The following is a 26,525-nucleotide window of genomic DNA, read 5'->3' as shown; positions in this document are numbered from 1 at the left end:
TCATCACAACCAATGAGGCTACAAAAACGCTATAACAGCACAATCAATTTGCCGAAGTAGTATAGACAAAAACAAAAAACCGACATGTCCTCAGTGGAAAAGTGGATGCAGAATTAACATGAGGCATGGGTTGTTGAGGCACGAGTAGAATTAGCAAACAGCGGGGGACTCCAGTTGTAGCCAGGATGACACCTAGAGGTGTGAGGCAGGATAAGATACCCAATCATAACTGCCATCGTCGTTGAAACGCCACCACACCCCATAAACCTGCATAAGACATGTTAGCACCAAAATCTACTGAAATTTTTTTCCATCGGGTGTGGGTCGCAATTATAATAAGGGTAGCAACAAACAGCATAAATGGCAGAAGGGTTGCCAGGCCAAAACCATCTGCGACGTTGCATCGCCAAACCCCATCACCAAAACGAACCCAAATATAACCGAACGATAGTTCCAAGGGCAAAACCCTCGGTTAGCCCAAATCACTAAAAGAAAACTCTAACGGTAGCTTGGCACGCCAAACACTACGACCACCTAGGAAAGTTACTCTTGGGAACACCTTATGTCTTACTTCACCCAGGACAAAAACATCATAAATCCGAGAAAAAGAAAAACCTTTAGAATGCATGACTCCATCGCATTACCCTCGCCATCAGCAACTTTACCACAAGGCGTTGCCGCCACAAAACAATCAAGTAGAGCCATAAAACCCAAAAGAGCAAGCAATAGAGGGAGGGCCTAATCCACTAATCAACCAAACAAACACCAACCAAAATCTGCATATTTAGCCCCAAATAAGGGAGGAATCCTTGTACGGCAATAGATCTCGAGAATCCGTCAAAAGACTACAATAGAGAAGGGAAAATTTGGTTGCCCACAAAAAAAGTGGGGGAAGAAAGTGTTGGGCAGCACCAAGTACTAGAGAGAAAGTGAGAAGGAAGAAGGACAATGAAAGAAAGTGAAGGTCATGGGAGGAGCAAACGGGCGAGAGGGGGTTGGGGAAGGTTAAGGTGCGAGGATTAGATAGGCTAGGAAGAGGGGACGCTAGAAGGAGGCGGAAGAGGCTGCCGCCAGCCCTAAGCCAAGGCAAGGGACCAAAGTGAAAACTTTGCAAAGTTTAGGTTTGTCGTTGGAGAAAGAGGGTTTTTATACAAGAACATATTAGTAATTCAGCTCAGTTAAAGTTCGTAAAGCCTTGCATTAAGTTCATAAAAGATGTTAAGTCATTCCACCCATACCAAGTATTTTTGGGTTCGAATTGGATAAATACATTCCTACAAGGTATCATTGTCATATTACTCATATGTTAGGTCCAAATTCCATCGTTTCTATGGTTACTTCCCTAATTGGTGAGGTCCTCTCTATACTCCGAAGCCTTTTTTCTTTCATTTAATCAATGTTATTGTTAACTTGTACAATTCACACCTTTTGGCTCTACCGTAATTATCCGGTACTAGGTCTTTCACAATGAGATCTACTTATACAATAACGGTATATAATTATAAAGATTAGCTAAGTAGCTAACCCTGTTAGTCTGTTCTTGCAAGAGTAAGGCATAATGTTTATGCTTTTTAAAATAGTGTTTCCCCTGCTTAATGGATATTATTTACTATCAATGGAGAATTCTTTCTCATCTTAAATTTAAAATGGAATTGATTGGATTTGCACCAATGGAAACCATACATTTGATACCACAATAGAAGGTTAGATCGTTTTTGTTTTTAAATATTGAATTGAGTTCTTCCATTCTAGTCTATTAATTAGTATTGCCACTGATTGTTGATACTTGATCAATTGTTTTCTTTCTTTTGTCCTAGCCCATGATCTGAACGAGTCGCACATACACCCTAGTACATGTTCCTCGTCGCTGAGGACATCCCCCAAGAGCGGGGGATTTCGTGACATTTCTGATTGGTTGTCTTGTGTTTCTAATAAGTTGTTTAATAGCTGGAGCCGCATATTGAGTCATATATGTATACATAATGGGCTGGTTTAGATCAATCTTAACCAGATGATTATGAATTATTTTATTTATATATTAATAGATTAATGAATAGAATATTAAATTCAGTAAGAAGATAAAATCTCCAATCACCAATTCGTTTGAAGCTTTTGTTATTTTTTTTATTCAGTCGCTACAAGATCAACAATTCCATGAGCTTGGGCTTCTGCTATTAACATAAAAACAGCTCTTTTCATATCTTTGTATACAACCAATAAGGGTTTGCTTGTCCTTTGTACATAGACCATTGTGACGGTTTCGCACAGCTTAGTAGTTATTTCGCTTCCAAATTGTCTTGTCTATGCCTCATAAAAAGAAGTAGCAAGCTGATGGATCATTACCATGATGATATAACATACTAAATATTTATTCTATCCCGCATGATGATAATGTGAAGAGATAAAGAATAATAAAATATATAATTGAACAACCGTACATGTATGTTTTACGCATTGCATACGGCTCTAGAATGGAATTCGTTTTTACCTTACTAAAATATCAAATAAATTAAAAATATGGTCTATCAGACTCGGGTTGGTAAATGATCCAATAGCTACCCTTCTTTTTGTTTATGGAGTAGTCCAAAAATACTATGATGGCTTCGTTGCTTTACATATATATATATATATATATATATATATATATTTCGTTTGTTATTTAGCAATCCCATTCTTTTCTTTTCTTTTTTTAAATAAAAAAACAAGATTTTTTTTTTTTTCATATTCTTTCATAACCTAAATATGAGTTAATTAGCAATCCCCTTAGTAACCATGTTTTTTAAAACATGTGACTGAATTCAATTAAATACGTGATTAGGTAAGAATGTGGGAATGTTAGTTGTCTGGATGAATTCGACATTATGCCCACTAACTTTATACCTAAATCACATCTCTAGCAACAACTTCAGGTTTATCCAACCTGATTAAGAGCATTGGCATGCTCCTCATTGTATGAATGGTACTAAATTACCATGTCAGAGACCTTATATTCTTCCCGTCTCGGAATAACGTTGTTGAGCTTAAGAATATTCGAGACAACAATGATCATGAATGAAACCACTGCAGAAAATAAAGTGGAATATCTTTGCACCACCTCCAAAAATGAGCCTGAAGCTTTGCTTTGGGGCCAATTGATTGTCTCACAACTGGGAACACACCATATGTGGCCGACCTGGAGCCTAGTGATTGAGCATTTTACTTTCTTTGGCACGACCATTTGGGACACTAGGGTCGAACAATAATACTACGACGCATCTCCTTACTCGAAGTCAAGACCTCAAGCACACTTTTCCAAGCCTGATCATTGGGGAAATTGAGTTTCTAAATCATCCCTTGCAAAGATACAAAATCACATTTTTTCACGCATGGATTCAAAGGAATATATGTGGACTAATCCAACCAAAATGCGAATCATATAAATATTTATGGTTTTGGTTGATGAATCAACAAATTGGTCACATGTTTGTCCACACACATTGCTGCTAAACCTTATGGCTGGTTTTAAGGGTTCGCCACCCTACTTCTCCCATAAAATCTGGAAGACTAGATAATATCAGAGAATTTATATCGACAATTTTTTATAAATTATTGCATGTCTTTTGGGTTTATAATTGGACATCGAAATTCCCATGTTCACCCTAAAACAGCCTCACATAGTAATCATAAAGCGCAATTTAAATGATCGCTCGGACCTTGGTGAACACACCAAGTTTTCGGTTTTTTCCCAGGGTTATGCAATCTTGTACGCAGCTATGTTGGTCTGCCTTGAGGTCCATTGCCACCCAACCTATTCAAAGTTACAGTTGGGTATTGTGTACGAACCTAACGCTTCGTATTTACTCATTTTGGGTGTGCATTCCATGTGCCAAGTTGTGCCGCCACAACGTACCAATATGGGTCCTCACTGAAGGTTGTGAATCTTTGTCGATTATGATTCTCCTTCATAATAACTCTCTTAGAGCCCTTGCATGCGATCTCTTTACTGCTCATTTTGAGGATTGTCACTTCAATAAGACAGTCTTCCCGTCGTTAAGGAGAGATAAGAACGTTAACATTCCTGTAGAACGATGTGAATTCGTGTGGACGTTGCTTACTATGTCTCATCTCGGTCCCTATACCGCACAAGTGTGAAAAGCAAGTGCGATGTATTCTAACTTTCAGAATGTTGGTCCAGATGTATTCCTCTGATCTAGCTAAAGTGACGAGACCATATACCAGCTACAAATATTCCTGCAAGGATAAACGCATTTAACTGACATTGAGTCAACATCCCTGAAGGGTGTGTCACCCTTGTTAGACGGTTCGGTACACCGGCAGATAGCCAATTAATCTATCTCGACCTGATGTACAACAAATCACTCTATTCATAGGATTCACTTCCCTATAAGGGGAAGGTCACGACACAAAATGAATCCATCGTTATCTCAAATCATTTCCATCTCATGAGATTAATCTGGATTACTCCCGAGACTTGAAGGTCTTGGTCAAGTGTACTAGTTTGGATGAGATAATGGAATTGGAATGAGATTATCATCGATGATGTTTTCACTTATATTGTAGCTACCGACATAAATGAAAAGCGACGATATCGAATCGTGTTCCGTTAATTAGTGACAACGTAGAACTGATTGGACAACCGAAATTACAATCCAGGTTAAATTCCTTACCAAGGTGTATTTGGACCTATCATTCCTACACTACCCAAGGTAACCCTATTGTGTTACTAGTGGGAAAGGAAGCGTAATGAGATAAATGAAATAGTGCGATATGATGCACGCCTTGCGGCGCAAGGTTTTTCTTAAACACTCTATGATTGATTACAGCATTATAAAATGTGATTAGTGTTTCTCCATGGGGATATAGATACAGAGATTTACTTGTAAGTTCTCGAAGAATTACATGGACTGGTTCAAATAGCTCCAAACCACGGAACACCCTCTCAACTTGTTTGAGGCATTCATTTATGGATTAAAGCAATCTAGCGGATGTGGTATACCTGTCAAATTGATTATTTAATCAGTTAGGGATATGAATGAATACCCTTGCGTGTTAAACTATGAAGTCTTATTCTGAATTGCTAGAGTTACAGTTTATGTCAATGACATGAAGATGGAATTTGAGATGTAAAATCTTGGGAAACTCGCTTACGCAAGTTCAAGCGTTATTCTGACGATACTTTGGTCTACCAGTCAAACTACACTCTGAAGGTGTTACCTTTGAGTATAGCTATGATCTTCCATACGTTACATGCAAATGAGACCCTTAAAGAGGTTATGGAATCAGAAATTCCATATCTAAGTTCAACTTTGCACTTTGTTGTACTTTGTTCATTACATTAGATAGGACATCTCCTTTGTCGTTGATCTATTGGTATAGATGCAGCACTACGCCTACACATAACCATTGAATTGGTATTAAAGACTTTTTTTGCCACCTTGAAGGTACTACGGATTTGGGAAAATCCCAATGCATCCGGAGCAGATCCAACCCCCTTGGTCCTCGGAATGATGCTTGCCTTGTTTGTTATGCTGACACTAGTTACTTATCAAACCCACACAAGGCAAATTCCCGAATGGTTATGTCTTTACTGTTAGAGATATCACAATATCTTGAAGGTTCACGATATGACCTTAGTTATGAAATCTTCGAAACGTTCCAAGACTCACCTTACTTCACTATGCCACACGTGAAACATGTTAGGAGTTTTTGTTGAGCATATTCAAAGTACTTGCTGCTTTCATCCATCGTTGATTCACATAAAGATTATGCCGCATGTATCAACCCGACCATGACATGATACATCAACAAAGTCAACGCGAAGACATATTGTGTATACATCTACATCAGCAAAGCATCAAAAGATTGAAGTCATGCAAGCCGATCCCAAACAACCTTGTCGACCTTTACACGACGTCACTACCGAAGTTAACTTTCCAAAAGCTTGTCCAAGGAATTGGTATGCTTAACTATTCATATGCAATGCTTATAGTTCTCATTTGGAAGTTATGTCAAACTCAGGAGGAGTATCCAGAAATATACTCACTTGATCTTAATGTACTATTTTTCTCTACAATTAGGAACATTTTTCCCATTTTCCCCACATTTTTCCTAGTTTTGACGAGGCACCCATCTTTGGCTGATCATACCCTTGTGAGCTCTTCTACTTACGTCCATAAGACGTATAGTTTTGACTTAATGCAACTTCTCACTTTTCTCCTTAGACTATAAGTTTTTCTCCCACCTTGGGTTTTACCATAGCGAGGCTTGTGAGTTTTACTTATATGCATTCTTCCGTTGATTTGAGACTTGCATCCGCTCATTATGCCGATGACTTCATCAAATGTACTTACTTCATCGCTGAAGACTTGATGAGCCATTTGTTTGAGTATTTGCACACTCAAGAAGGAGTGTTGCAGTCCTATTAGATTAAGAATGTGACTGTGTAAATCCTAACATATCTAGGATATCCTTATGGGATTCTACCATATCTCTTAAACTAGATATTATCCTATTAGAGTTGTAATCATATTAGCGTAAGGAATTAACCTTCCCTACTACTATAAATAAAGGTACAATGAGGTGGTATATAACACACCTCACAATTACACACCTCGCTTTCTCTTTACTGTGCTGCACCCCTTCTCTGTATGGCCTCCATAATTGTTCAGTAAATTATGCCTACAACACGTTATCAGCACACTCTTGATGCTGCGCTAAAGAAAGTTTGATCTTCAATCTGGGGAGTATTTACGTTTTAATCATTCTTCTTATAATTAATTTATTATTTTATTGAATTGATCTACATGCTATTAATTCAATTTAATTTTTCTGTGTTGAGCGTGATACAACGCATTGGAGATTCAGGCTTTTGGAGAAGCATCTTCTACAAATTCAAAGTCTTTTATTGTTTTCTGCCAATTAGGTACGCTTGAAATAAAGTAAGATATTTGAAACGACCATGAAGCACGAAAACATTCCCCATAAATCATAAACCCCCTACATTTATATTCACCTTCCAATATATATATATATATATATATATATATATATATATATATACACACACACGTTTCATGCATTACGCAATTTTTGCTATGTGAAATTTGTGTGTCAAATAATCGAAAGAAATTAGAAGTAATTTTGGGTTTTTTGTCCAAAACCCTAGAATTCCAACCAAAAAAAAAAAAGAAAAAAAAATAAGCAGTCGTGCCGAAGCCTCGACTCGAAGCCGTACTGACTGAGTTGAGAGCCACACCTGGGACGACGTCATGTAAAAGCAGCAGCCATCTGGTTTGCTGCGTGTGTAACAAACTAGGCCACATGCCTGCGTTCTTATCGATGGGCCATGCAGCGCCTCCAGCCCACACTCAAGCCTCTAGCAACTGGCTAGGCTTGTCCCCTTAATTTTTTTTCTTTCCTCAGCCCAATTTACAACAGAAGGCCTGCTGTTGTGGACCTATCTTTTTTTTTTATCTCACGGCCCGTGCTTTGCTGCAGATTGCAGTCAGCACACTAGACTCCCATCTTTTTGTCTCCTGGCCCACGACACTGCTGCAAGCAGGCTGCTTGCTTTTGCAGGATATTAGGCTACCTGCAACAGCCTCACACGGCCCAACCTACAGCTTGCAGTTACTGGGCTTTCCGAATTGGACAGTAGCCAGCAATCTAATGCTGGGCTGCCTCTTATTCTTGGCCCAAAGCTTTTTTTGGCCTTGTTTTTTAAGCCTACACCCATATATTTTGGGTGCCCCGATTTCATGGTCTTAACCCATTTTTTGGGCTTTTCTTTTGAATGGCTTGCAGCCATCTAGCCTAAAATATGACCTGAAACTTTGTATTATTTTGCTTCTACGATCGACCCCATATGATCATGATCTATTGAATTAATTAAAAGTGACCATCAGTCCATTAATGTGACAAGAAATCCAAAATTATTGACCTGAAGCCCACTTTTGGACATTAACAATTCAATAATTTATTTATCTTCTTTGAACCGTTGGCATCATTTCGTAGTCCCGAAGCGCTCACGTATGAGTTCCTGAAGCAACTCAAATCCACAACACTTAAATCAGCATATCGTATTATATGTTCTTGCAAGAACCTCTCTTTTATGAACTAATCATTCTTAAACTAAATTGAACCTGTAGTTTCAAATTTAGTACCTTTGAAACCTAAAGTTTTTAAAACAATACACCCATGAAAACCCGACGTTTTGGGATTCGTCTTCAAATTCCCGTCCATGAAAATTTCAATTTGGGATTCGAATACTAGTTTGGGTTCGGTACCCCATACCGAACCAACCCTAGAGGTTGCTATACCCAAAGAAGGTGGGAGGGGCAAAGAGGGTATTAGAATCAATTATTATTATTATTATGACTAGCATATTGGCACACACAAAGTGTGTGAGAAATTTTTTTAATTTTTATTTTTGAAATAAAAGGAGAAAGGAAGAGAGTGATAGAGAATGTGAGAGTGAGAAGTTTTTATTTTTTTTTTAATTTTTTTTTAATTAGAGATATGTTAGGATTACATGTAGGTGAGACTTTGAAAAAAAAAAATTGGTAGTGTGAAATTACATTTTTGCCCCATATTGCTTATTCATGTTCTGTTTTAATTAGAGAGTTAAACTGGTAATTTCATAGGATTTTGATTAACAATGAGTATTTTATTAATTAGTAGAGATTATTATTATCATTATTATTTTATCCAAGAGAATCGATTATTTATAGGAAAATTTTATTCAAACCGGTTTGTTGCATCTCTACACTCAACTTATAAAATTTCTCTATCACATTACCAAATTTGCCTTGAAATAATTAATAAAAAAATTATTGAAATAATTAATAAAAAAATTATATTAAAACCCAAAACCCATGAACAACAAAACACTATTTTTATCTCTACTTCCATCCATTTATTCATATAAACTCAACTTAGACGCCGGTTACACTTTTACCGATGTTGACGGCCACCATTCCCTTTCACCTTTTTTTCCTTTTCTTTTGTTTCTTGAACTTCCTTTGGTTTTTGGGGATTCAATCAACTCTTGTTCATGAATATGCTTACCTTCTATGTCACACTTGTTTTTCAAGGACCTCAGACGAAGAGTATTTGCGAAGAAAATTTCATGTCTGGAGTCAAGATCTTCTCGTTTTGTTCAATATAATCATCATCATCATCATCATACCTAGCCTTTATGAATCTTCCTTTGTTGTTTGATATGTGAAATTTAGCACTAGCAACAGGTTTAGCTCTTCTTGCACAATTGCTTCCCATCCCCATGCTTGGTTTACTCTATGATCATAGTGGAGAGCTATGGTGGCTGTCAAAAACGTTGGGGAATTGTTGCCAGCTCTTGGGCTAGGTTCACCGGAATGTATAGGAGGGGTGTAGATAAAGGAATAAAGAACTTTTTTTATGTTCGTGGGTTTTAGGTCTAATCTAAATTTTCTCTGCTATTAATTAAGGGCAAAACTGGAAGTTTGGTGAAGGGGGTATAAGAATCAATTGTTATTATTTTTAGGTCTAATCTAAATAATAATAATTGATTCTCATCAGTAGGGTTCGAATAAAATTTCTCGTGGCTTTTTAGCCAAAATGGTCCCTGAGATTTTCATAACACATAACTTTGGTTTCTGAGATTTAAAATGAATAGAAGTGGTCCTTTAAATTGTCCACCATCCATTATTTTGGTCATTCTATTAAAAAAACTCCGTTAAATGGCTGGTAATCACATCACTTATTCTTTTAGAGTCAACCACTCCAAAGCAGCATTGTAGGGCGACAGTAGGTATGGCGCAAGTTGATTTTTATCAATTATCTGTTTAACTTTAGTAGTTGAATCCTTCATATCCACCCTTCTATTTGAATGAATCTTTGTAATCAAATAGGGTCCTTTCCAGTGAGGCTTATGTCTCCGTTGAGCTAACTTCAACCTTGTATTTAAAACCAACAACTTCTTATGCACTACCTAAATTACTTTTTGAAGAATTTGACTGCCAATAAGCTTTTTCTTCTTCCTCTTATAGATCTTAGCTTGCTTGTAGAACTTGCCCCGAATTTCTTCACGTATGATCGGCTGTACTAGTGCACTACCCCTACAACAACTAAAATTTTCTCTGTAAGGTTTTGAATGACAATGAATGATGTATTGGATTACTTATGTTGTAGGCCACTTGTTTAGCGAGTTGTTAACAACTTAAGTAATCTGATAGTCCTAATGAAATAAGAATTATGGAGTCTTATCCCTTGCAATTGACCTAAAGAAATCTGATGGACTTCACTACAAAGATATAGTATCATGGTGAGACTTAAACACATAAGTGATAGGGTTTGATTTTCACAACCAATAATAGGTCGGCTGTGATTAAACCCTAATGATATAAATACTATGGTTAAGTCCCTGCTTCCATACGCTCAATCTCTCAAAATACGCTAAACCCTATTCATAGCAGAGAGATATTTTGTAGTACTGGAAGTAGAAGACGACCTAGAACTCTGCTATGTCTTCCGTATTCTACAAATAAGTTTAATATAATTAGTTAATCTCTATTTTATATTGATTTGATTTATTCGTAATCCTAATTTCTTGTTGTTGTGATTTCAGAATATGTCTTACATGTGGTATCAGAGCCACACAACAAGCTTAGGGTTCGGATTAAAGGTAAGGTGTTTGATTATAATTTCATAGATGATCAAACACGTCTGCTGCTTTATCGTGCTGGGGTTTTACCTAATGAGTCTTATGTTGTGAAAACATATATGCGACTAAGGATACATATACACTTCTCCATTGGGTTCCTTCTTGGTTAATATCATGATTCCTTTAACCTTATTATGAGTAAAAAGACGTAAAGATGAGTTTTCTTAGCCATGTCGTGATATTAAGAAGCAAATCTGATTGCTTCTATACCTATTTGATGAAAGCTATATATATACAATTTTGCATTGAATTTTGATCTTCACCTGGTTAATTTGATAATTTCTTCTTAATTTGTTGTGACCTTAATTAATATGTGTGTATATTATCAATTTCTGGAGTTTGGAGGCTTGTCACAATTTGAATCTAAATAGTGTGATTTAATTATTTTAATATGATTAATATCAAGATTGGCTTGGGTGTATTGTGGTTGCTGCTCGGCATTGTTTAGGGTTTCTTTGATTTGGAATTCCATTTAATTAATAATAATAAAGGGAGCTGTTTTGTTACACAAATATATATTAATAATAATAATTTGTTATGTTGTGTAGGTTTTTGCCCTCTCGGCATTTTTCAGCGAGAATCATTCGCCGTCATGAGTAAAGTTGGATTTGGTTTATAATTGTTTTCAAATATGAATTCTTATACGGTTTAATATGAAATTTTGTTATGAGTTTGTGAGGTTTGTATTCTTGCTTTCCCTCATTTTTGTGTATACATGGATCCTCTCAAATTTTCTTATCGTTATAAAATAATCCTATCGTTATATGTTTTTGGGATTTTCATGCTTCCGCTCACTCTTGTTCTATTATTAATCATGAATCTATTACCCTTGTATTGAAGAGAAGAATTGAAGTGTGGTAGTGTTGAGATTTTCTGCCTATAGTAACTTATATTTTAAATACAATGGCTTATTGATTGCATCATTAAATATTGTAGTTCGGTCCATAATTTTTGGAATAATGAATTAAAAGGACTAGTGTGGCTTTTGCATTGAAATTTGATATGGTAACCAAATTTGAATATTTTGCTGATGTAGACTTTAAGCGAAGTTGTATGTATGACTAAATCCTTTTCTTTTATGGTGAAAAGGGATGCCTTGTTTGTTGTAATCACCAAAAGAATGAGTTTTTGTTACCTATTGCATTTTGTGTAGCAAATATATAGTGAATGGTCACTGTTTAGCCAAATTCTCATCAATGCATATGTATCTCATTTTATTGTGATCTGATTAGAAGATTTTGTAAATTTCATTCATCGCTCCAGAACAATAATTTGATAAACTTTCCTATCTCCAATTTTGATGAAATTATGTCATGTTATGTTATATAATGAATTCTATACATGCAAAAAATTTCACGTCTTTTGGACAAAAAATGGATTTATGGTAAATTTTTAAGTGTGATACCATGTTGCTGGAATTCTGCAGACTTCTGCAGAATAGTGTGTTTGTAATATTATTTTGATACATTTATGTAATTGATAAATTCAAGAAATTTTATTATGATATACATTGAGATATTTATTTCAAATCTGGAAATTTTCACGAGTATTGGTTTGAAAATAAATCATTGGTGAATTTTTAATCTCGAGACTGTACTGCAAAATTTATGCAGTTTCTGCAGCATATTCCATTTCGATTTTATTTTTAGCCCACTTTTAAGATTGCAAAAATTATGGAACTTTTGGTGACAGTAAATATATATGTCCACTTCATTTCTGGAAACTCTCATGCATATTGGAGACAAATTGAATTTGTGGTGAATTATTTAGTCTCCGGTATGTACTGCAGAATTTTTGGTGTTTCTGCAGCACATCCCATTTCTAATTTTCTTTTAGTACACTTTTAATCTCTCAAAAATTATGAAATTTTGGGAAATAACAGATTTTTATGTTTAATTTATGTCTGAAAATTCTGATGTATATCAGATGAACAATGAATATTTGATGAATTTGTAATCTCAGGTCTGTACTGAACATTTTCTGCATTTTCTGCACCTCTCTTTTCGAATTCATATTTTGGCTCACTTAAAAGTTTTAAAAATCATGAAATTTTGCGAAATAGTAGCCATATATGTCTAGTGCATACCTAAATTTTTTTTATGGCAATCTAATGAGAATTGATTTTAAGTGAATTTGCAAACTAAAGTATTATTCCTGAGTTTTTTTTGAATTTCGAAAACTACATATGTTCTGAAATATTGTTTTCAGTGATTTGTGCACATCTAATGGTATCAACTATTTGACATGTTTAATTGCTCCTATTTGTTGTTATCTTGTGCAAATTCTCAATACTAATGATTTTTATTAAGCAACACTGATTAAATTTGGTTGAAAAGAATGTATTGGTTTATTTTGCTCAAACCAATATTTTGTTTGGTCATCAATTATGATTATGATGATCATTGTCTTTTGAGACAAAAATTGGAAAGTGATATCAGTTTACTAATTGATCATTTTGGTCTCTATCGAATAACTGAATAACCATGTTTCCTCTTTCGAGAACTCTATTCTTCAATGTCAACAATGACATACTTTTGTGTCTGTTTGAATCTTTTGAGAATCATTAAATATCCAACAAAACGGTTATTTAATATTGTTCTAAAGGATTATTTTGAAAAATCAGAATTCTAATTTATATGGTGAATACTTTTGTCCCAATGGGAATTTCAGGAAATCACTCACCAATTATAAATTAGTATTATAGCAAATCATAAAATACTTTTAACATATGTTCATCTGGCCAAAGCTGTTGAAGCTATATGTTTTTTGTGTATTTATGTTTTGGCTAGCTATGCAGGTATTTTCTTTGCATGATTCGATCCTCCACAACTTGACTACTTCCATGATGAATCTTGCATAATCGAGAATGAGTAGGTAAATTTGCCAATCTTTTGCCTTAATTTTCTGTGAATTCTAAATTGGATTAAATTTATTGTTGAAAATTTGATGTTGTTGAGATTTCTATGTGTTTACTTTAATTGACTTTGTTTTAGAATTAAACATAAATTTTGGGTTTGGATTCTCTTATTAGGTTTCATTTTAATTTATGACCTAATCTTTAACGCATATGTGAGTCTTATCTCATACACTAAAATAAATTTTGTAGCCATTGGTTTATCAAATCACTTGTCACTTTTAGATCGATTAATAATGTTGAGATATTGTTCCTTATATAAGCCTAATTTTACTACATATAGATTGGTTTATTATGTCCAAACCAACTATTTTGTGACTCAACAAATTTATTTAAGAAATTTTCGTGTTTTGAGCATATTAAAGATTGTAAATTGGTTTTATTTAAATTATGATTAATTTTGAAATTTCGGTAGAGCTTACACTATCTTTATTGATTCAACTAGCCTATATTTTGTTATATGAAAACCACTTTCTCTAGTGTTTAATCTTGCAATTTTGATTGTTTGCCCAAGTGGGAGAAATAATGTATTATGGGCTTCACACTCATCAATTTTTCATGCTTTTAATGGTCATAGTTTTGATAGATAAAACGCACATTGTCATACTCGTTTATATTTTATTTGTTATATATGCAACTAATCTTGTAGGAAATTCAAGAAGGGTTAATGAGTATATTCTGCTCAAAAGTGTTTTCTTATTCAGTATAAATATAAATCAATGTATAGTGAAACATGAAATTGACAAGATTGCATATACTTCATCTGCTCAAAAGTGTTGAAGCTATATACGTTTGCCCTTGTATTTTATGTTTTAGCTATACAAACCTAATATAATTAGTTTCTGTCCAAAGATGATTCTAGAATTATATGCTTTTGATGCAATAAGAAAACATTCAGTTAAAGTTTTCTATTTCTGTCAATTGTTAGATGAACAAAACTGACCAAATGATTTTGTATAGTTTTTCAGCCACAAGAGTCACTTCCCTACAAATATCTAGAATAAAGATGTTGAGCTCACAAATTTTATGTTTTAGATCCCATGACTAATGTTTTGCTAATGGGAGTATTTGAAAGGTGTATGTTTCATTTTGTAGGCATTTATAAAGTTTTTTTTACTCTTTTAATCAGTGGGAGTAATAATTTGTTTATCTCTAGTAATCAGTGGGAGTAAGAGATTACCTTTTATGTTAAAAATTTGAAGTGTTAGTGGCTGATATTTTAAGAGTAAATTGTTTAAGTTTTGTTCATAAGTTTTAATAAGAGGTTCTGATTTTGTAAACAGTATGTCGTATTGTACTTGTTCTCTTATCATATTCTAAATTGACAGAAAAGTTGGAAGTTGTTACCAACGTTGTTGAGTTCTTTTGTGAACTACTTTTGTACTGAAATATATTTGCATATTTTCAGTTAGACTATTGTGAGCTAATGTTTTGACTATTAGCTCTTGACACCATGACTTTGATAGCAACAAAGTGCTTTAAGTTGAATGTGTATGTGATCTTGGAGTGCAAGGAACAGACCAAATTGTTCTTTGTTTTTCTTTGGTTCTACATTCGATTCAAAGTGACAGGTTGCTAGGAAAGGTTGTTGCATACTTATGAAGACTCAGTGATCACCATGAGTTCTTATTTGTTAGGATAAATCATTGACATTCAAGTGGGAGAATGTAAGGTTGTGAATGACAATGAATGATGTATTGGATTACTTATGTTGTAGGCCACTTGTTTAGCGAGTTGTTAACAACTTAAGTAATCTGATAGTCCTAATGAAATAAGAATTATGGAGTCTTATCCCTTGCAATTGACCTAAAGAAATCTAATGGACTTCGCTACAAAGATATAGTATCATGGTGAGACTTAAACACTTAAGTGATAGGGTTTGATTTTCACAACCAATAATAGGCCGGCTGTGATTAAACCCTAATGATATAAATACTATGGTTAAGTCCCTGCTTCCATACGCTCAATCTCTCAAAATACGCTAAACCCTATTCATAGCAGAGAGATATTTTGTAGTACTGGAAGTAGAAGACAACCTAGAACTTTGCAATGTCTTCTGTATTCTACAAATAAGTTTAATATAATTAGTTAATCTCTATTTTATATTGATTTGATTTATTCGTGATCCTAATGTCTTGTTGTTGTGATTTCAGAATATGTCTTACATTCTCCTCATCAAATATTTGCCCTGTATCCAAATCGTTCAGTTTGCTGAAGAGCTGACCATGTTGTGGATCAGAGTGACTTTGTATAAATTGCTATCCAAAACATTAATTCTCGTGCATTCGTGCAGCCTTTGCGAAAGGTTGTGGTGGCACATAAACTTGGGTAGCTACAGGTTTTGGGAGCATTTCAAGATCAGCATGTGATGTTTCCTCCTTTAGGCAAGGCCGCAAGAATCATCGCCTACTAGCCCTTTAAATTCAGCGTTTTCCACCATACTGCTACCATAACTCTCCGCACATTGGGATGCTTGAATAACGCAGCATTCCACTGAACCTTGTGGATTAGCAACTGGTTGATTAGGAAATTTTGAATTGGAATTGTTTTCTTGTTCTGCCAATTCATACAAGAGCTGCTCCCCAGCTTGTATCCTGCATCATGCAGTTGGTATCCTGCATGACTGCATCACGTGGTTGCTTCTTCCAACATAATAATGAGTAGGTTCAGCCAATTTTTTTATTGCAATCTCCCAAGATGCTTTGGCTAGCACTTTGGGCTGCTGAATATCTACCCACATAGAATTAGGACGCTATGTCCACCCCGAATTGTAAAAATTTGAATGGGGATTGCACATAGGCCTTTGAGAGTTGTTCATCATGTTATTATGATGTTGCGTAGACTTTGGAAAGTATTCCCTTCGGGTACAATGCAAAGTATCATGGGTATTCAAATTGCAAAGAGCACAAAATGTAGGTGCAAATCCAAAATATCACATTGCTGCTAATGAATCTCGTAAAGGCAGTCATCCTGGTGGTGGTTTGAATCCAGGAGGTACGAATCCCATCGTTGCACTACCTCCAAATCAACAATATATATATATATATATATATATATATATATATATATATATATATATAATCAAGTAAATAAAAAGATGTATACAAAAATAATTAACTAAGCATACGATAAACACTAATTATTTAAAAAGAAATCCTCGACACCATCGTCAATTTCTTGATAGGATGTTTACCACCGGCAAAAGTAGGGATAAAAACACTTATAAATACTTGCAAGAGAAAAATGTAATTGTAGTATAAACAGCTCAAATAAGGTCGTTCTCCACAGAGATTATTTAAAATTATTTATGTTAAACCAAATCATAATTAATTATTAAAACAAAGTTTTGGAAAAGATTGATTTTGTGACTTAAATTATTAAAAACGAATTTAAATTGACACATCCCGACCCGAATTGTTCACCTGGACACCCGGATCAAAATGTGTTGGTCGACATCCAGAAGGTGACGAAGCCAAAAAGTGATGGTGATGTGGAAACTGCTGCTAAAAGTAACCAATTCTAGAGTGTACATATGAGCAGGATTGACCCATTTTACATGTTTAGAGCATAACTAAATTGCAGTAAAAGAAAAGAAGGACATTTATACCGAAAGCAGAAGTCTACTACATGACAGCTTTTATTAGCAATCCTCATCACCCTGAAACCTCTACCACTAAAATCCTGGAGGGGCGAAAAACAAGGGTAAGTGGGCCTGAAAAATAAAGTTTTGTAAACCTTTTCAAAAATGTGTAACCCCTCGCTGTAAAACAAGTATATAGTTTACAGGCTTTTTAACCAATAATATATGGGCTTTTTAGCCAAAATGGTCCTTGAGATTTGCATAACACATAACTTTGGTCCCTGAGATTGAAAATCAATAGAAATGATCCCTGAGATTGTCCACCATCCATCATTTTGGTCCTTCCGTTAAAAACTCTTTGGGTAATTTTCAAAGCTTCTTAACTCAATCGTTTCTTAACCAAATTCGACCCATAATATATCAAAATGAAGATAGGAAAGTGTAGAATAAGATTATACCTATTTGGAAGCCCAATGGTTGCCGGAGATGGCAGGAAAATAGCCTGAAAGGTGACTGGTCCGCGGGAAAACTAGAAAACTCTCCAGAAACTAGATAAACTTTAAACGTTCATAACTTCTTCAATACTCTTAGTATATAAAAGAAGTTGTCAGAAAAATTCACACATACGTATATACATACGTAAAAACGAAAAGACCCACTCACAGATACATGTAGGTCGAAACCGTCCAACTATTCTGCCTGCGGTACTCCTCTGGGTGGTCCTCTCCTACACAGAAAATTACTACACTAATCACTAAACTAATAATAATTAATGTAATAAACCTAATTTTCTTTAGTTTGTTAAAGAACAGAATTTTCGTTTGAAATTTGGAAAGAAATTCAATTGCCCCGTTCAGAGCTGTTACACAACCAAAGTTGACCCATAATACATCAAAACGAAATTTAGGACGAGTGATGAAATTGAGGTTCGACCATAAAACCAATTGGCGATATGAGGAGTAGCTCAAGACCATATAAGCACATAGCAAACCTTGTTCCTCATCGATGTGGGATAACTCTCAACACACTCCCGTACGTCTGGCCGATTTTCAAGCCTACACGTTGACAACAACTGGGTGACATGGAGCGCGTTTGGCTTCACACGAGGACAACCCTCTCTGATACCATGATGAAATTGAGGTTCCACCATAAAACCAATTGGCAATATGGGGAGTAGCCCAAGACCTTATAAATACGTAGCAAACCTTGTCCCTCATCGATGTGGGACAACTCCCAACACGCCCCCACAATACCAAGTTGAATTTTAGAGTGCGCGAGAACTAAGACTACAAAATAATAGGAATATTATTAAACAAACAAGAATGCCCAAACGGCTAAAAAATCTCAATAGGCTACATCGTGACTAACTTATTCTCTAATGAATAACAAAGCACCCTATTTATAATAAACTAACCATAATCTCTAAGCCCAGAAAACCAAACATTCAGATAAACCAAAATACTAATATTTTCCAACACTCCCGCCGGTCAAACTCATGGCGGTATACGACATAGGTTTTCAAACAAGCAGATGCAGACTGGCTCTGTTAGGCGGACAGACAAGCTCTGCAATGCTGACAGATTCAGATGGCAGAGAACAAACAGATTCAGGCAAACAAATTTCATTTGAGCATAGACCTTGTCACTAAACGGATGAGATTCCTATAACCCAATGTTTTTTTTTTTTTCTTGGCTCCTTTATTTTCACTTTCATTTTTTTGCTTTTTCTTTTCTCTCCTTTTTGTTTCTAGATTGGCGGATACAAACTTGGTGGGATCTGGCTTGCGAAGACAATACGACCAAGGTGCAGCTTCGGTGGTTCTACCCGGTTACATCAGGTAAATTATGGATGCAGAGCAAAAGTGGCAGGTCAGGTACAGGTGAGGTTTGATCAAGCCGCATGGTAGTGATGCGGGGATGCAAGTTGTTGCAGCGGCAGTAAATCATACAGGTGATGGTGGGTGCGGCAGGCGAGTGGTGCTGTGAAACATACGGATGACGGGGGTATACTTGGTATACTTGTACAAAGGCTGGTGGCTGGTGGGCATAGCAGCAGATATGCAACAGTAGATCAGGGAACAAAGCATTTGGAGTCGGGGATGGCAACAGCAATCGGAAACTGGTGTGGGTATGGTTGTGGATCTAAGATCTAGTAGCGGTTCAGAAATTGGTATAGGTATGGTTGTGGATCTAGGATCTAGTAGCGGTTCAGAACAAACCGAAGAGGAAACAACAATGAACCGAGATGTACAAACGGAGACCAACAAACTAACATGAACAGAGCATAAGCAGATTAAACCCGAAGGTTCAAACCTGCTCTGATACCAAGTTGAAATTGAGGTTTCACCATGAAACCAATTGGCGATACGGGAAGTAGCTCAAAACCATATAAGCACATAGCAAACCTTGTTCCTCACCGGTGTGGGACAACTCTCAACAAAGAGGAATAAGATTATACCTATTTTCAGACCAAAAGATGGCCAGAGCTCGTCGGAAAAAGCCCTGAAAATGACATCCTGAGTTGGAGTACTTTGTTTTCGTCGATTTCGAAATGGATTCAAGCATGCAAGCTCAAACCCGTGGTCTAGGGGTCGTGCGAAATCATCATATGCCTTCAACTCGACCAAACCAATGGGGTTTGGCTTGGGAATCCTACAAACTTTGATGGGAAAATAGAGTAAGGAAATTTGTCCTTCAAATGCACTAAAAAGTGCATGCATGCTAAGAATATTTACCAAAAACTCGAGGGAAAGTTTGAGAGTGAGAAAATCTAGGCTTACCATGGTCAAATGAGTGAAAGTTTCGCCAACATTCGTTGAGCTACACAATCGAGTTTTCGTTTTCCATTGGGTTTTCCCACGGTCAAGGGTTAAGAGGGAGTTGCATAGACCCTTAGAAAATTTTGAGTGAATTTTGGGGAGTTTTGGCGGCGTTTGGAGATGGTGTGGTGGTTATTTGACTTGCACCGAGGGGAAGATAGTGAGGAGAGCTGCGGGAGAGAAAGCTGAGTGATAAGAGAGAAAGAGAGAGAGTTCAATGGGTAAAGAGGGAAAGGGAGAGATGTGAAGGAGAGCAATGGGATGTGGTGTATGTGTGTGTGTGTAAAAAAGAGAGAGAGAGAGAGAGAGAATCGGGTGAGTGAGGGGAAACAAAAATAGTGATGGGGAGTTATAATGTCTAATGGAATTAATGTCACAAGAGTGTGGGTTTTAAAACCCATTAAAATATATGTTTAATGCAACTTGCACATTAAAGCCATCACAAGTAACCAAGCATTAGCATGAAGCCTCTTTAAGGCTGATTCATGCTTTCCATGCCAAGGTGCACATTGCACGAGGTCAGTTTTTAAAATTGGAATTTATTTCAGGTATATTTACACTGTTTTGAACATAACTTATTCGTTATAATTCTGAATTGAGTTCCTACTGTGGCTACGTGTTCATAAAAATGAGTATTGTTCAGAATTAGTAATCAAGGAAATTTCATTACCATTGAGAATAAAATACAATAAATCTCAAGACAGGATGTCACAATCTATCCTCTTAAGAAAATTTCGTTCTCAAAATTAGAAGCAACAAAATTTAATCAAGGAAGAAATACGGATACAAGTCTCACATGTTTCTCCATTTTCTATGTAGCCTCTTCAGCAAAGTGGTTTCTTCGAATTGCGTATCACTTGCGTCCATGTGATCGTAGTGACGAGCACTACAAGAGTAAGGTTGTGTGTGTCTTTGGGTTGAGCCCAAACAATAATTAATTAGGCACGGGACCTAATTAATAAAATACTACTCCTAACGAACCCAACGAATAAGTCATCAATATCACAGTCTACAACTTACAATATCGACAACTGACTATTGTCTCGATAAACAAGTTATGGAACCACAAAAGTGTAACATTACTATTTTGCCCCTCATTAGGAAAAGTGCATAAATCGTGTGATTTACACCTCATTCACGCTTACGTGTTCGTAAGAACACATACTACCTAAAAGATGAGAAAAGAGACCAAAAGTGACAATGACTCAAATGTCCACGCATGAAATCAACATAGTATTTCCACATAGCCGGCCAAGAGCGTTTAGGGAAATAAAAATAAATAAAAAATACATGTGGGACGGGATTATGCCAATTAGTCTAGAGGGTGTCCTCGTGGACCGACAGAAGATAGGCACCATAGTAAGTCAATTGACAATCATCGAAACATCATTATAGTCTTCACGTGATAGTCTGTAAGTAACGTCACATTAATACTTGTGAGTTGTAACTAAAATAGGATTTGATGGGCGAGTCATCCATGTATTTTTCTGCTAAGATTGTCACCAACTGCGTTTACACCAACTGTCTAAAAACATAAGTGGTTACCCTACCATGCTGCATCAGCACGCAACCAGAATATTCAATGAAGTATCACTGCAGATTTCGAAATTATTGTCACCGAAAAGTGTAAGAACAATAGTCAGAAGGAGACAACACCTCAGTTGCCAGAAACTTAATCACATTCACGTCTAAAATGAAACTAACTTCTTTCTTGGTCAACTTTATGAGCAATAAGGCTATGGCGGAGAAAGTTAGAATAGAATGTCAATGGTAATTGACGAGACCAAGGATACCTTTTGTTGAAGAACAATATAAAAACAAAATAACAGAAATACATAACTTGAAATACTTATACTTTAGGATAAATTACATAAAACTACCTCTACTATTGGGTCATTAATAGTTTCATACCTCGTCTTTAAAAAGTTTCAATGTCATACCTTATCTTCGAATTTGCTGCAATGTCATACCTTTCATCAATTGTCTGTCAATTTCTCTGTTAAATGCTGGCGTGGCATGAGGCGAGACACACTTTCTATTAAAAATATTAATAAAAAAAATATTAACTAAATATTAAATTTAAAAAAAAAAAAAAAAAAAAAAACGAACAAACAAACAAAACCCAGATCCCACCCCCATCACCAAAACCCCATCCTTCCCATCCCATCCGTCATCACCCCTTCCCCCACCCTCACCCTCACCTCCCCCGTAACCCCCCTTCCTCCCTCCCGAGCCTCCACTCTCTTCACCTCCTCTCCCATTCAAAACTTAAAAATAAAAAAAAAATAAAAACCAATTGAGGTGTTCCGACTTCAACGGGAAGGATGGGGTGGTTCAGGGAAGGATGGGTTGGGTGGGGTGCGACGATCTGAGTTCAGATTTGATTCTGATTTTTTTTTTTTTTTGGTAAGTTTTGAATGGGAGGGAAGGTGAAGAGAGTGCAGGAGAGGGAGGTGGTTGGGAGGAATGAGGAAGGAGAAATGGGGGGTTGCAAGGGAGGTAGGGGTGGGGTTTTGGGTTTGGAAGGAAGGTTTACGGTGGGGTTGGGGAGGGGGGGACGACGGATGGGATGTGGAAGATGGGAAGGATGGGGTTTCGGTGTGCCCGGGGGGTAGGGGTGGTGAGGTGATAGGATCTGGTTTTGATTTTTTTTTTAATTTTTTTAATATTTAGTTAATATTTTTAATAGAAAGTGGGTCCCATCTCATGCCATGTCAGCATTTAACAGAGAAATTGACAGATAACTGACGAAAGGTATGACATTGCAACAAATTCGAAGATAAAGTATGACATTGAAACTTTTTAAAGACGAGGTATGAAACTGTTAATGACCCAATAGTTGAGGTAGTTTTATGTAATTTACCCTATACTTTATTACTAAAAAATAATTGCAATACAGAATGAAATTACACAATAGATATAATAATACTAACTTGAATGATTGATGGAAGGTAAACGTTAGCGCAGAAGCTATGTCCTTCGAACAGTATTTCCATCCCACGCTTGTGCTTGTGGTTCTACAACATCTGCTCGACTAGGATACAACTACCTAATTCTACAACCTGCACTGAATTATAGAATTCTAGCGAATTTGCTTTGTGTGTTTACTCTCTAGAAAGTTTGTATGAAAGTGAAGGAAGAAGAAAAGATGTCTATGATGGAACTGAAACTCCAGTTATATAGGCTTTTTCATACCTCTTCAAATGCCTTTTGGATGTATCTAAAGCTACACAACTCTTTCCACAGAGTTGTATCTATTAATCAAAACGTTTTTAATTAATTTTAACTAAAAACTTGATTCGAATTCAAAATTAATGATCTACTTAATTTTAATTCTTAGGCCCCAAGTGCCACAAAGCCCAAGGCCCTTTTGTTGATTAATTAATATTAATTTATATTAATATTATGGTATAATCATCAAACCTAATCCACACAATTAGTGGCCCAAACCTTAATCCTCATTCCAAATGGTCCAACACCTAATCACTAATAAAGGTGACTAACCTAATATACGGACCTCAGGTTCCCTTGAATTCCCCAATGTGGGGCTAAATGAGCTCAAAAACTCCAACAATACCCCACATTTTGAGTCGACTATTAGGTCCTAGGATAAGGTGAAAATGAGAGTAAACAATAGATGTGACACACATCAGGAGATGTGTCTTTTGGACTTGAACCTACCTTAGTATATACTTATTGGATTTACTAGATGATGCAGTAAATATAAAATCTTAAATTGTTCATCTCTGCAGTAAACCAAGACAATAAGCAAAACATGTCACACCAACACATTGCAAATTCATACGTTTGTGTTCATTTTGGTCCTTAACAAATCTTGGATTCATGAGAGCTTTAGACAATGCAGCCATATAATTCTCATAAATGCGACCCCACATTTACTATGATATAGGTGATATTGATTAAGAATAGGCTGCTACTTTTCCACTTGATTTACAATTATCAATATCATTAAACTAATGTATCCTACACCCATCAACAGTCACCACACTTCGTCCATCATAGGAATGGGTATGTAAGTGTGTTTATTCTTTGAATCTAGCCAAACCAGTTTGCCTATTGAACCTAGACCATGGGATCTCCAATCAACTAGGTTAGGTTTCCATTTGGCAGTTTCATTTTACTCTATTGGCTTTAAACCCATTCCCTTTATGTATGCTTAACTTGCTTTCTAGACAAACCTTTAGTAAGCGGATCCGCAATATTATCTTTTGACTTGACATAGTCAATAGAAATTACACCACTAGAGAGCCATTGCTTTATTGTATTATGCCTTCGTCTAATTTGTCTAGACTTTCCATGGTATACATTATTTTTAGCTTGATATTGTGCAGCTAAACTATCACAATGTATACATATTGCCGTTACAGGTTTAGGCCATATGGGAACATTTTCCAAGAAATGTCTTAGCCACTCAGCTTCTTCTCCAGCCTTATCGAGAGCTATAAATTCCGATTCCATCGTTGATCGGGCTATACATGTTTCTTTGGAAGATTTCCAAGATATTACTGCTCTTCCCAAAGTAAATACATATCCACTTGTGGATTTCATATCAATACTATCCGATATCCAATTTGCATTAGTAAATCCTTCAAGCACAGGAGGATACCTTGTAGAATGCAACCTATAATTCATTGTATGCTTTAAGTATCTTAATACTCGAATTAAAGCTTCCCAATGATCATGCCCAGGATTACATGTATATCTACTTAGTCTACTCATTGAGTATTCTATATCAGGCCTTGTATAGTTCATAATGTACATAAGGCTTCCAGTAACTTGTGAATATTCACATTGAGATATAGCATCACCACTTTTTTTCTTTAGTTTGCTTTTGGCATCAAAAGGAGTAATTGCATCTTTACTTTCCAAATGACCATATTTTCTAATTGTAGCTTCTATATAATGGGATTGTGTAAGAGTATAACCTTCTTGGTTTCTTTTCATTTTTATACCAAGAATCACATCAGCTAAACCAACATATTTCATATCAAAACTTGATTTCAATATCTTCTTAGTCCAATTTATTATCTCTTTTTTAGTTCCCTTTATAAGCATATCATCTACATATAAACACAACATGACACAAGCATTATTTTGAGTTTTTGTGTAGACACACTAATCGCACTTATTTATCTTAAACCCATGTGTGATCATAATACGGTCAAATTTTTCATGCCATTGCTTTGGAGCTTGTTTAAGTCCATATAGCAATTTCACAAGTTTACAAACTTTGTGTTCTTAACCTTTGACCACAAACTCCTCGGGTTGTTCCATATATATTTCCTCATCTAAGTCTCCATTTAAGAACGCAGTCTTTACATCCATTTGATATATTTCCATGTTATGGAGTGCTGCTATAACAATCAACAATCTTATTGACGTAATTCTCTTTACAGGCGAGTATGTATCAAAGAAATCCAAACCATGTCTTTTGACGGTATCCTTTAGCTACCAAACGAGCCTTATATTTGTCAAGTGTACCATATGGTTTTAATTTCTTCTTAAAGATCCATTTGTACCCAATTGGCTTATTGCCAGGGGGCAAAATCGACTAATTCCCATGTATGATTTTGCATAATGGCATCTATCTCACTGTTAACTGCATCCTTCCAATATGGAGCTTTAAGAGTGGACATGACCTTCTTGAATGATTGAGGTTCAATTTCAGTTAATAAGGTCACAAAATCAGGCCCAAAGTCCATTCAAATTTTTGTCCTTTTACACCTTCTAGGTTCAAGTTCATCTTCTTCTTGAACTCTAGACAAGGATGAACCATCACCATGTTCACTAGGTTCATCATTAACCTTATATACATCATCACGTTTCAAGAGATTACACTTGCCCAATTTATATGGAAATATATCCTCAAAAAATGTTGCATTTATAGATTCTATAATAGTATTGACATGTATATCACTTACTTTGGAATGGAAAACTAAGAATCTATAAGTTGAACTATTAGATGGAAAACCAATAGAAACACAATCTATAGTTTTAGGCCCTAATTTTGTTCACTTTGGCAATGGGACTTGTACTTTTGCCAAACAACCCCACACTTTAAGCAATTTAAACCTTGGGGTTCTTCCTTTCCCTAATTCATATGGTGATTCCTTTCTCGTTTTAGGTGGAATTCTATTCAAAATTTTATTTGCAGTAAGTAAAGCTTCACCCCACAAATTATGTGGAAGCCCAGAGCTATTCAACATGGAATTGATCATGTCTTTAAAAGTCCTATTTTTTAGCTCGGCAACACTATTTTCTTGCAGTGTATAGAGGGCTGTTGTTTGATGAATTATGCCATGTGTGGCACAAAATTCAGCAAATGCATGAGACTCATATTATCCTCCCCTATCTGACCTTAAGACTTTAATCTTCTTGTTAAGTTGATTTTCAACTTCTGCCATATATGTCTTAAACATATCCAAGGTCTCATCTTTACTATGAAGTAAATAAACATAACAATACCTACTAAAATCATCTATAAATGTTA

The sequence above is a fragment of a genome, unplaced genomic scaffold, assembly GCF_019419815.1.
Source record: "Pyrus x bretschneideri cultivar Hongxiangsu unplaced genomic scaffold, Pyrus_bretschneideri_v1 Contig3, whole genome shotgun sequence".
In the NCBI taxonomy this organism is placed as follows: domain Eukaryota; kingdom Viridiplantae; phylum Streptophyta; class Magnoliopsida; order Rosales; family Rosaceae; genus Pyrus; species Pyrus x bretschneideri.
This window is presented reverse-complemented; position numbering follows the sequence as displayed.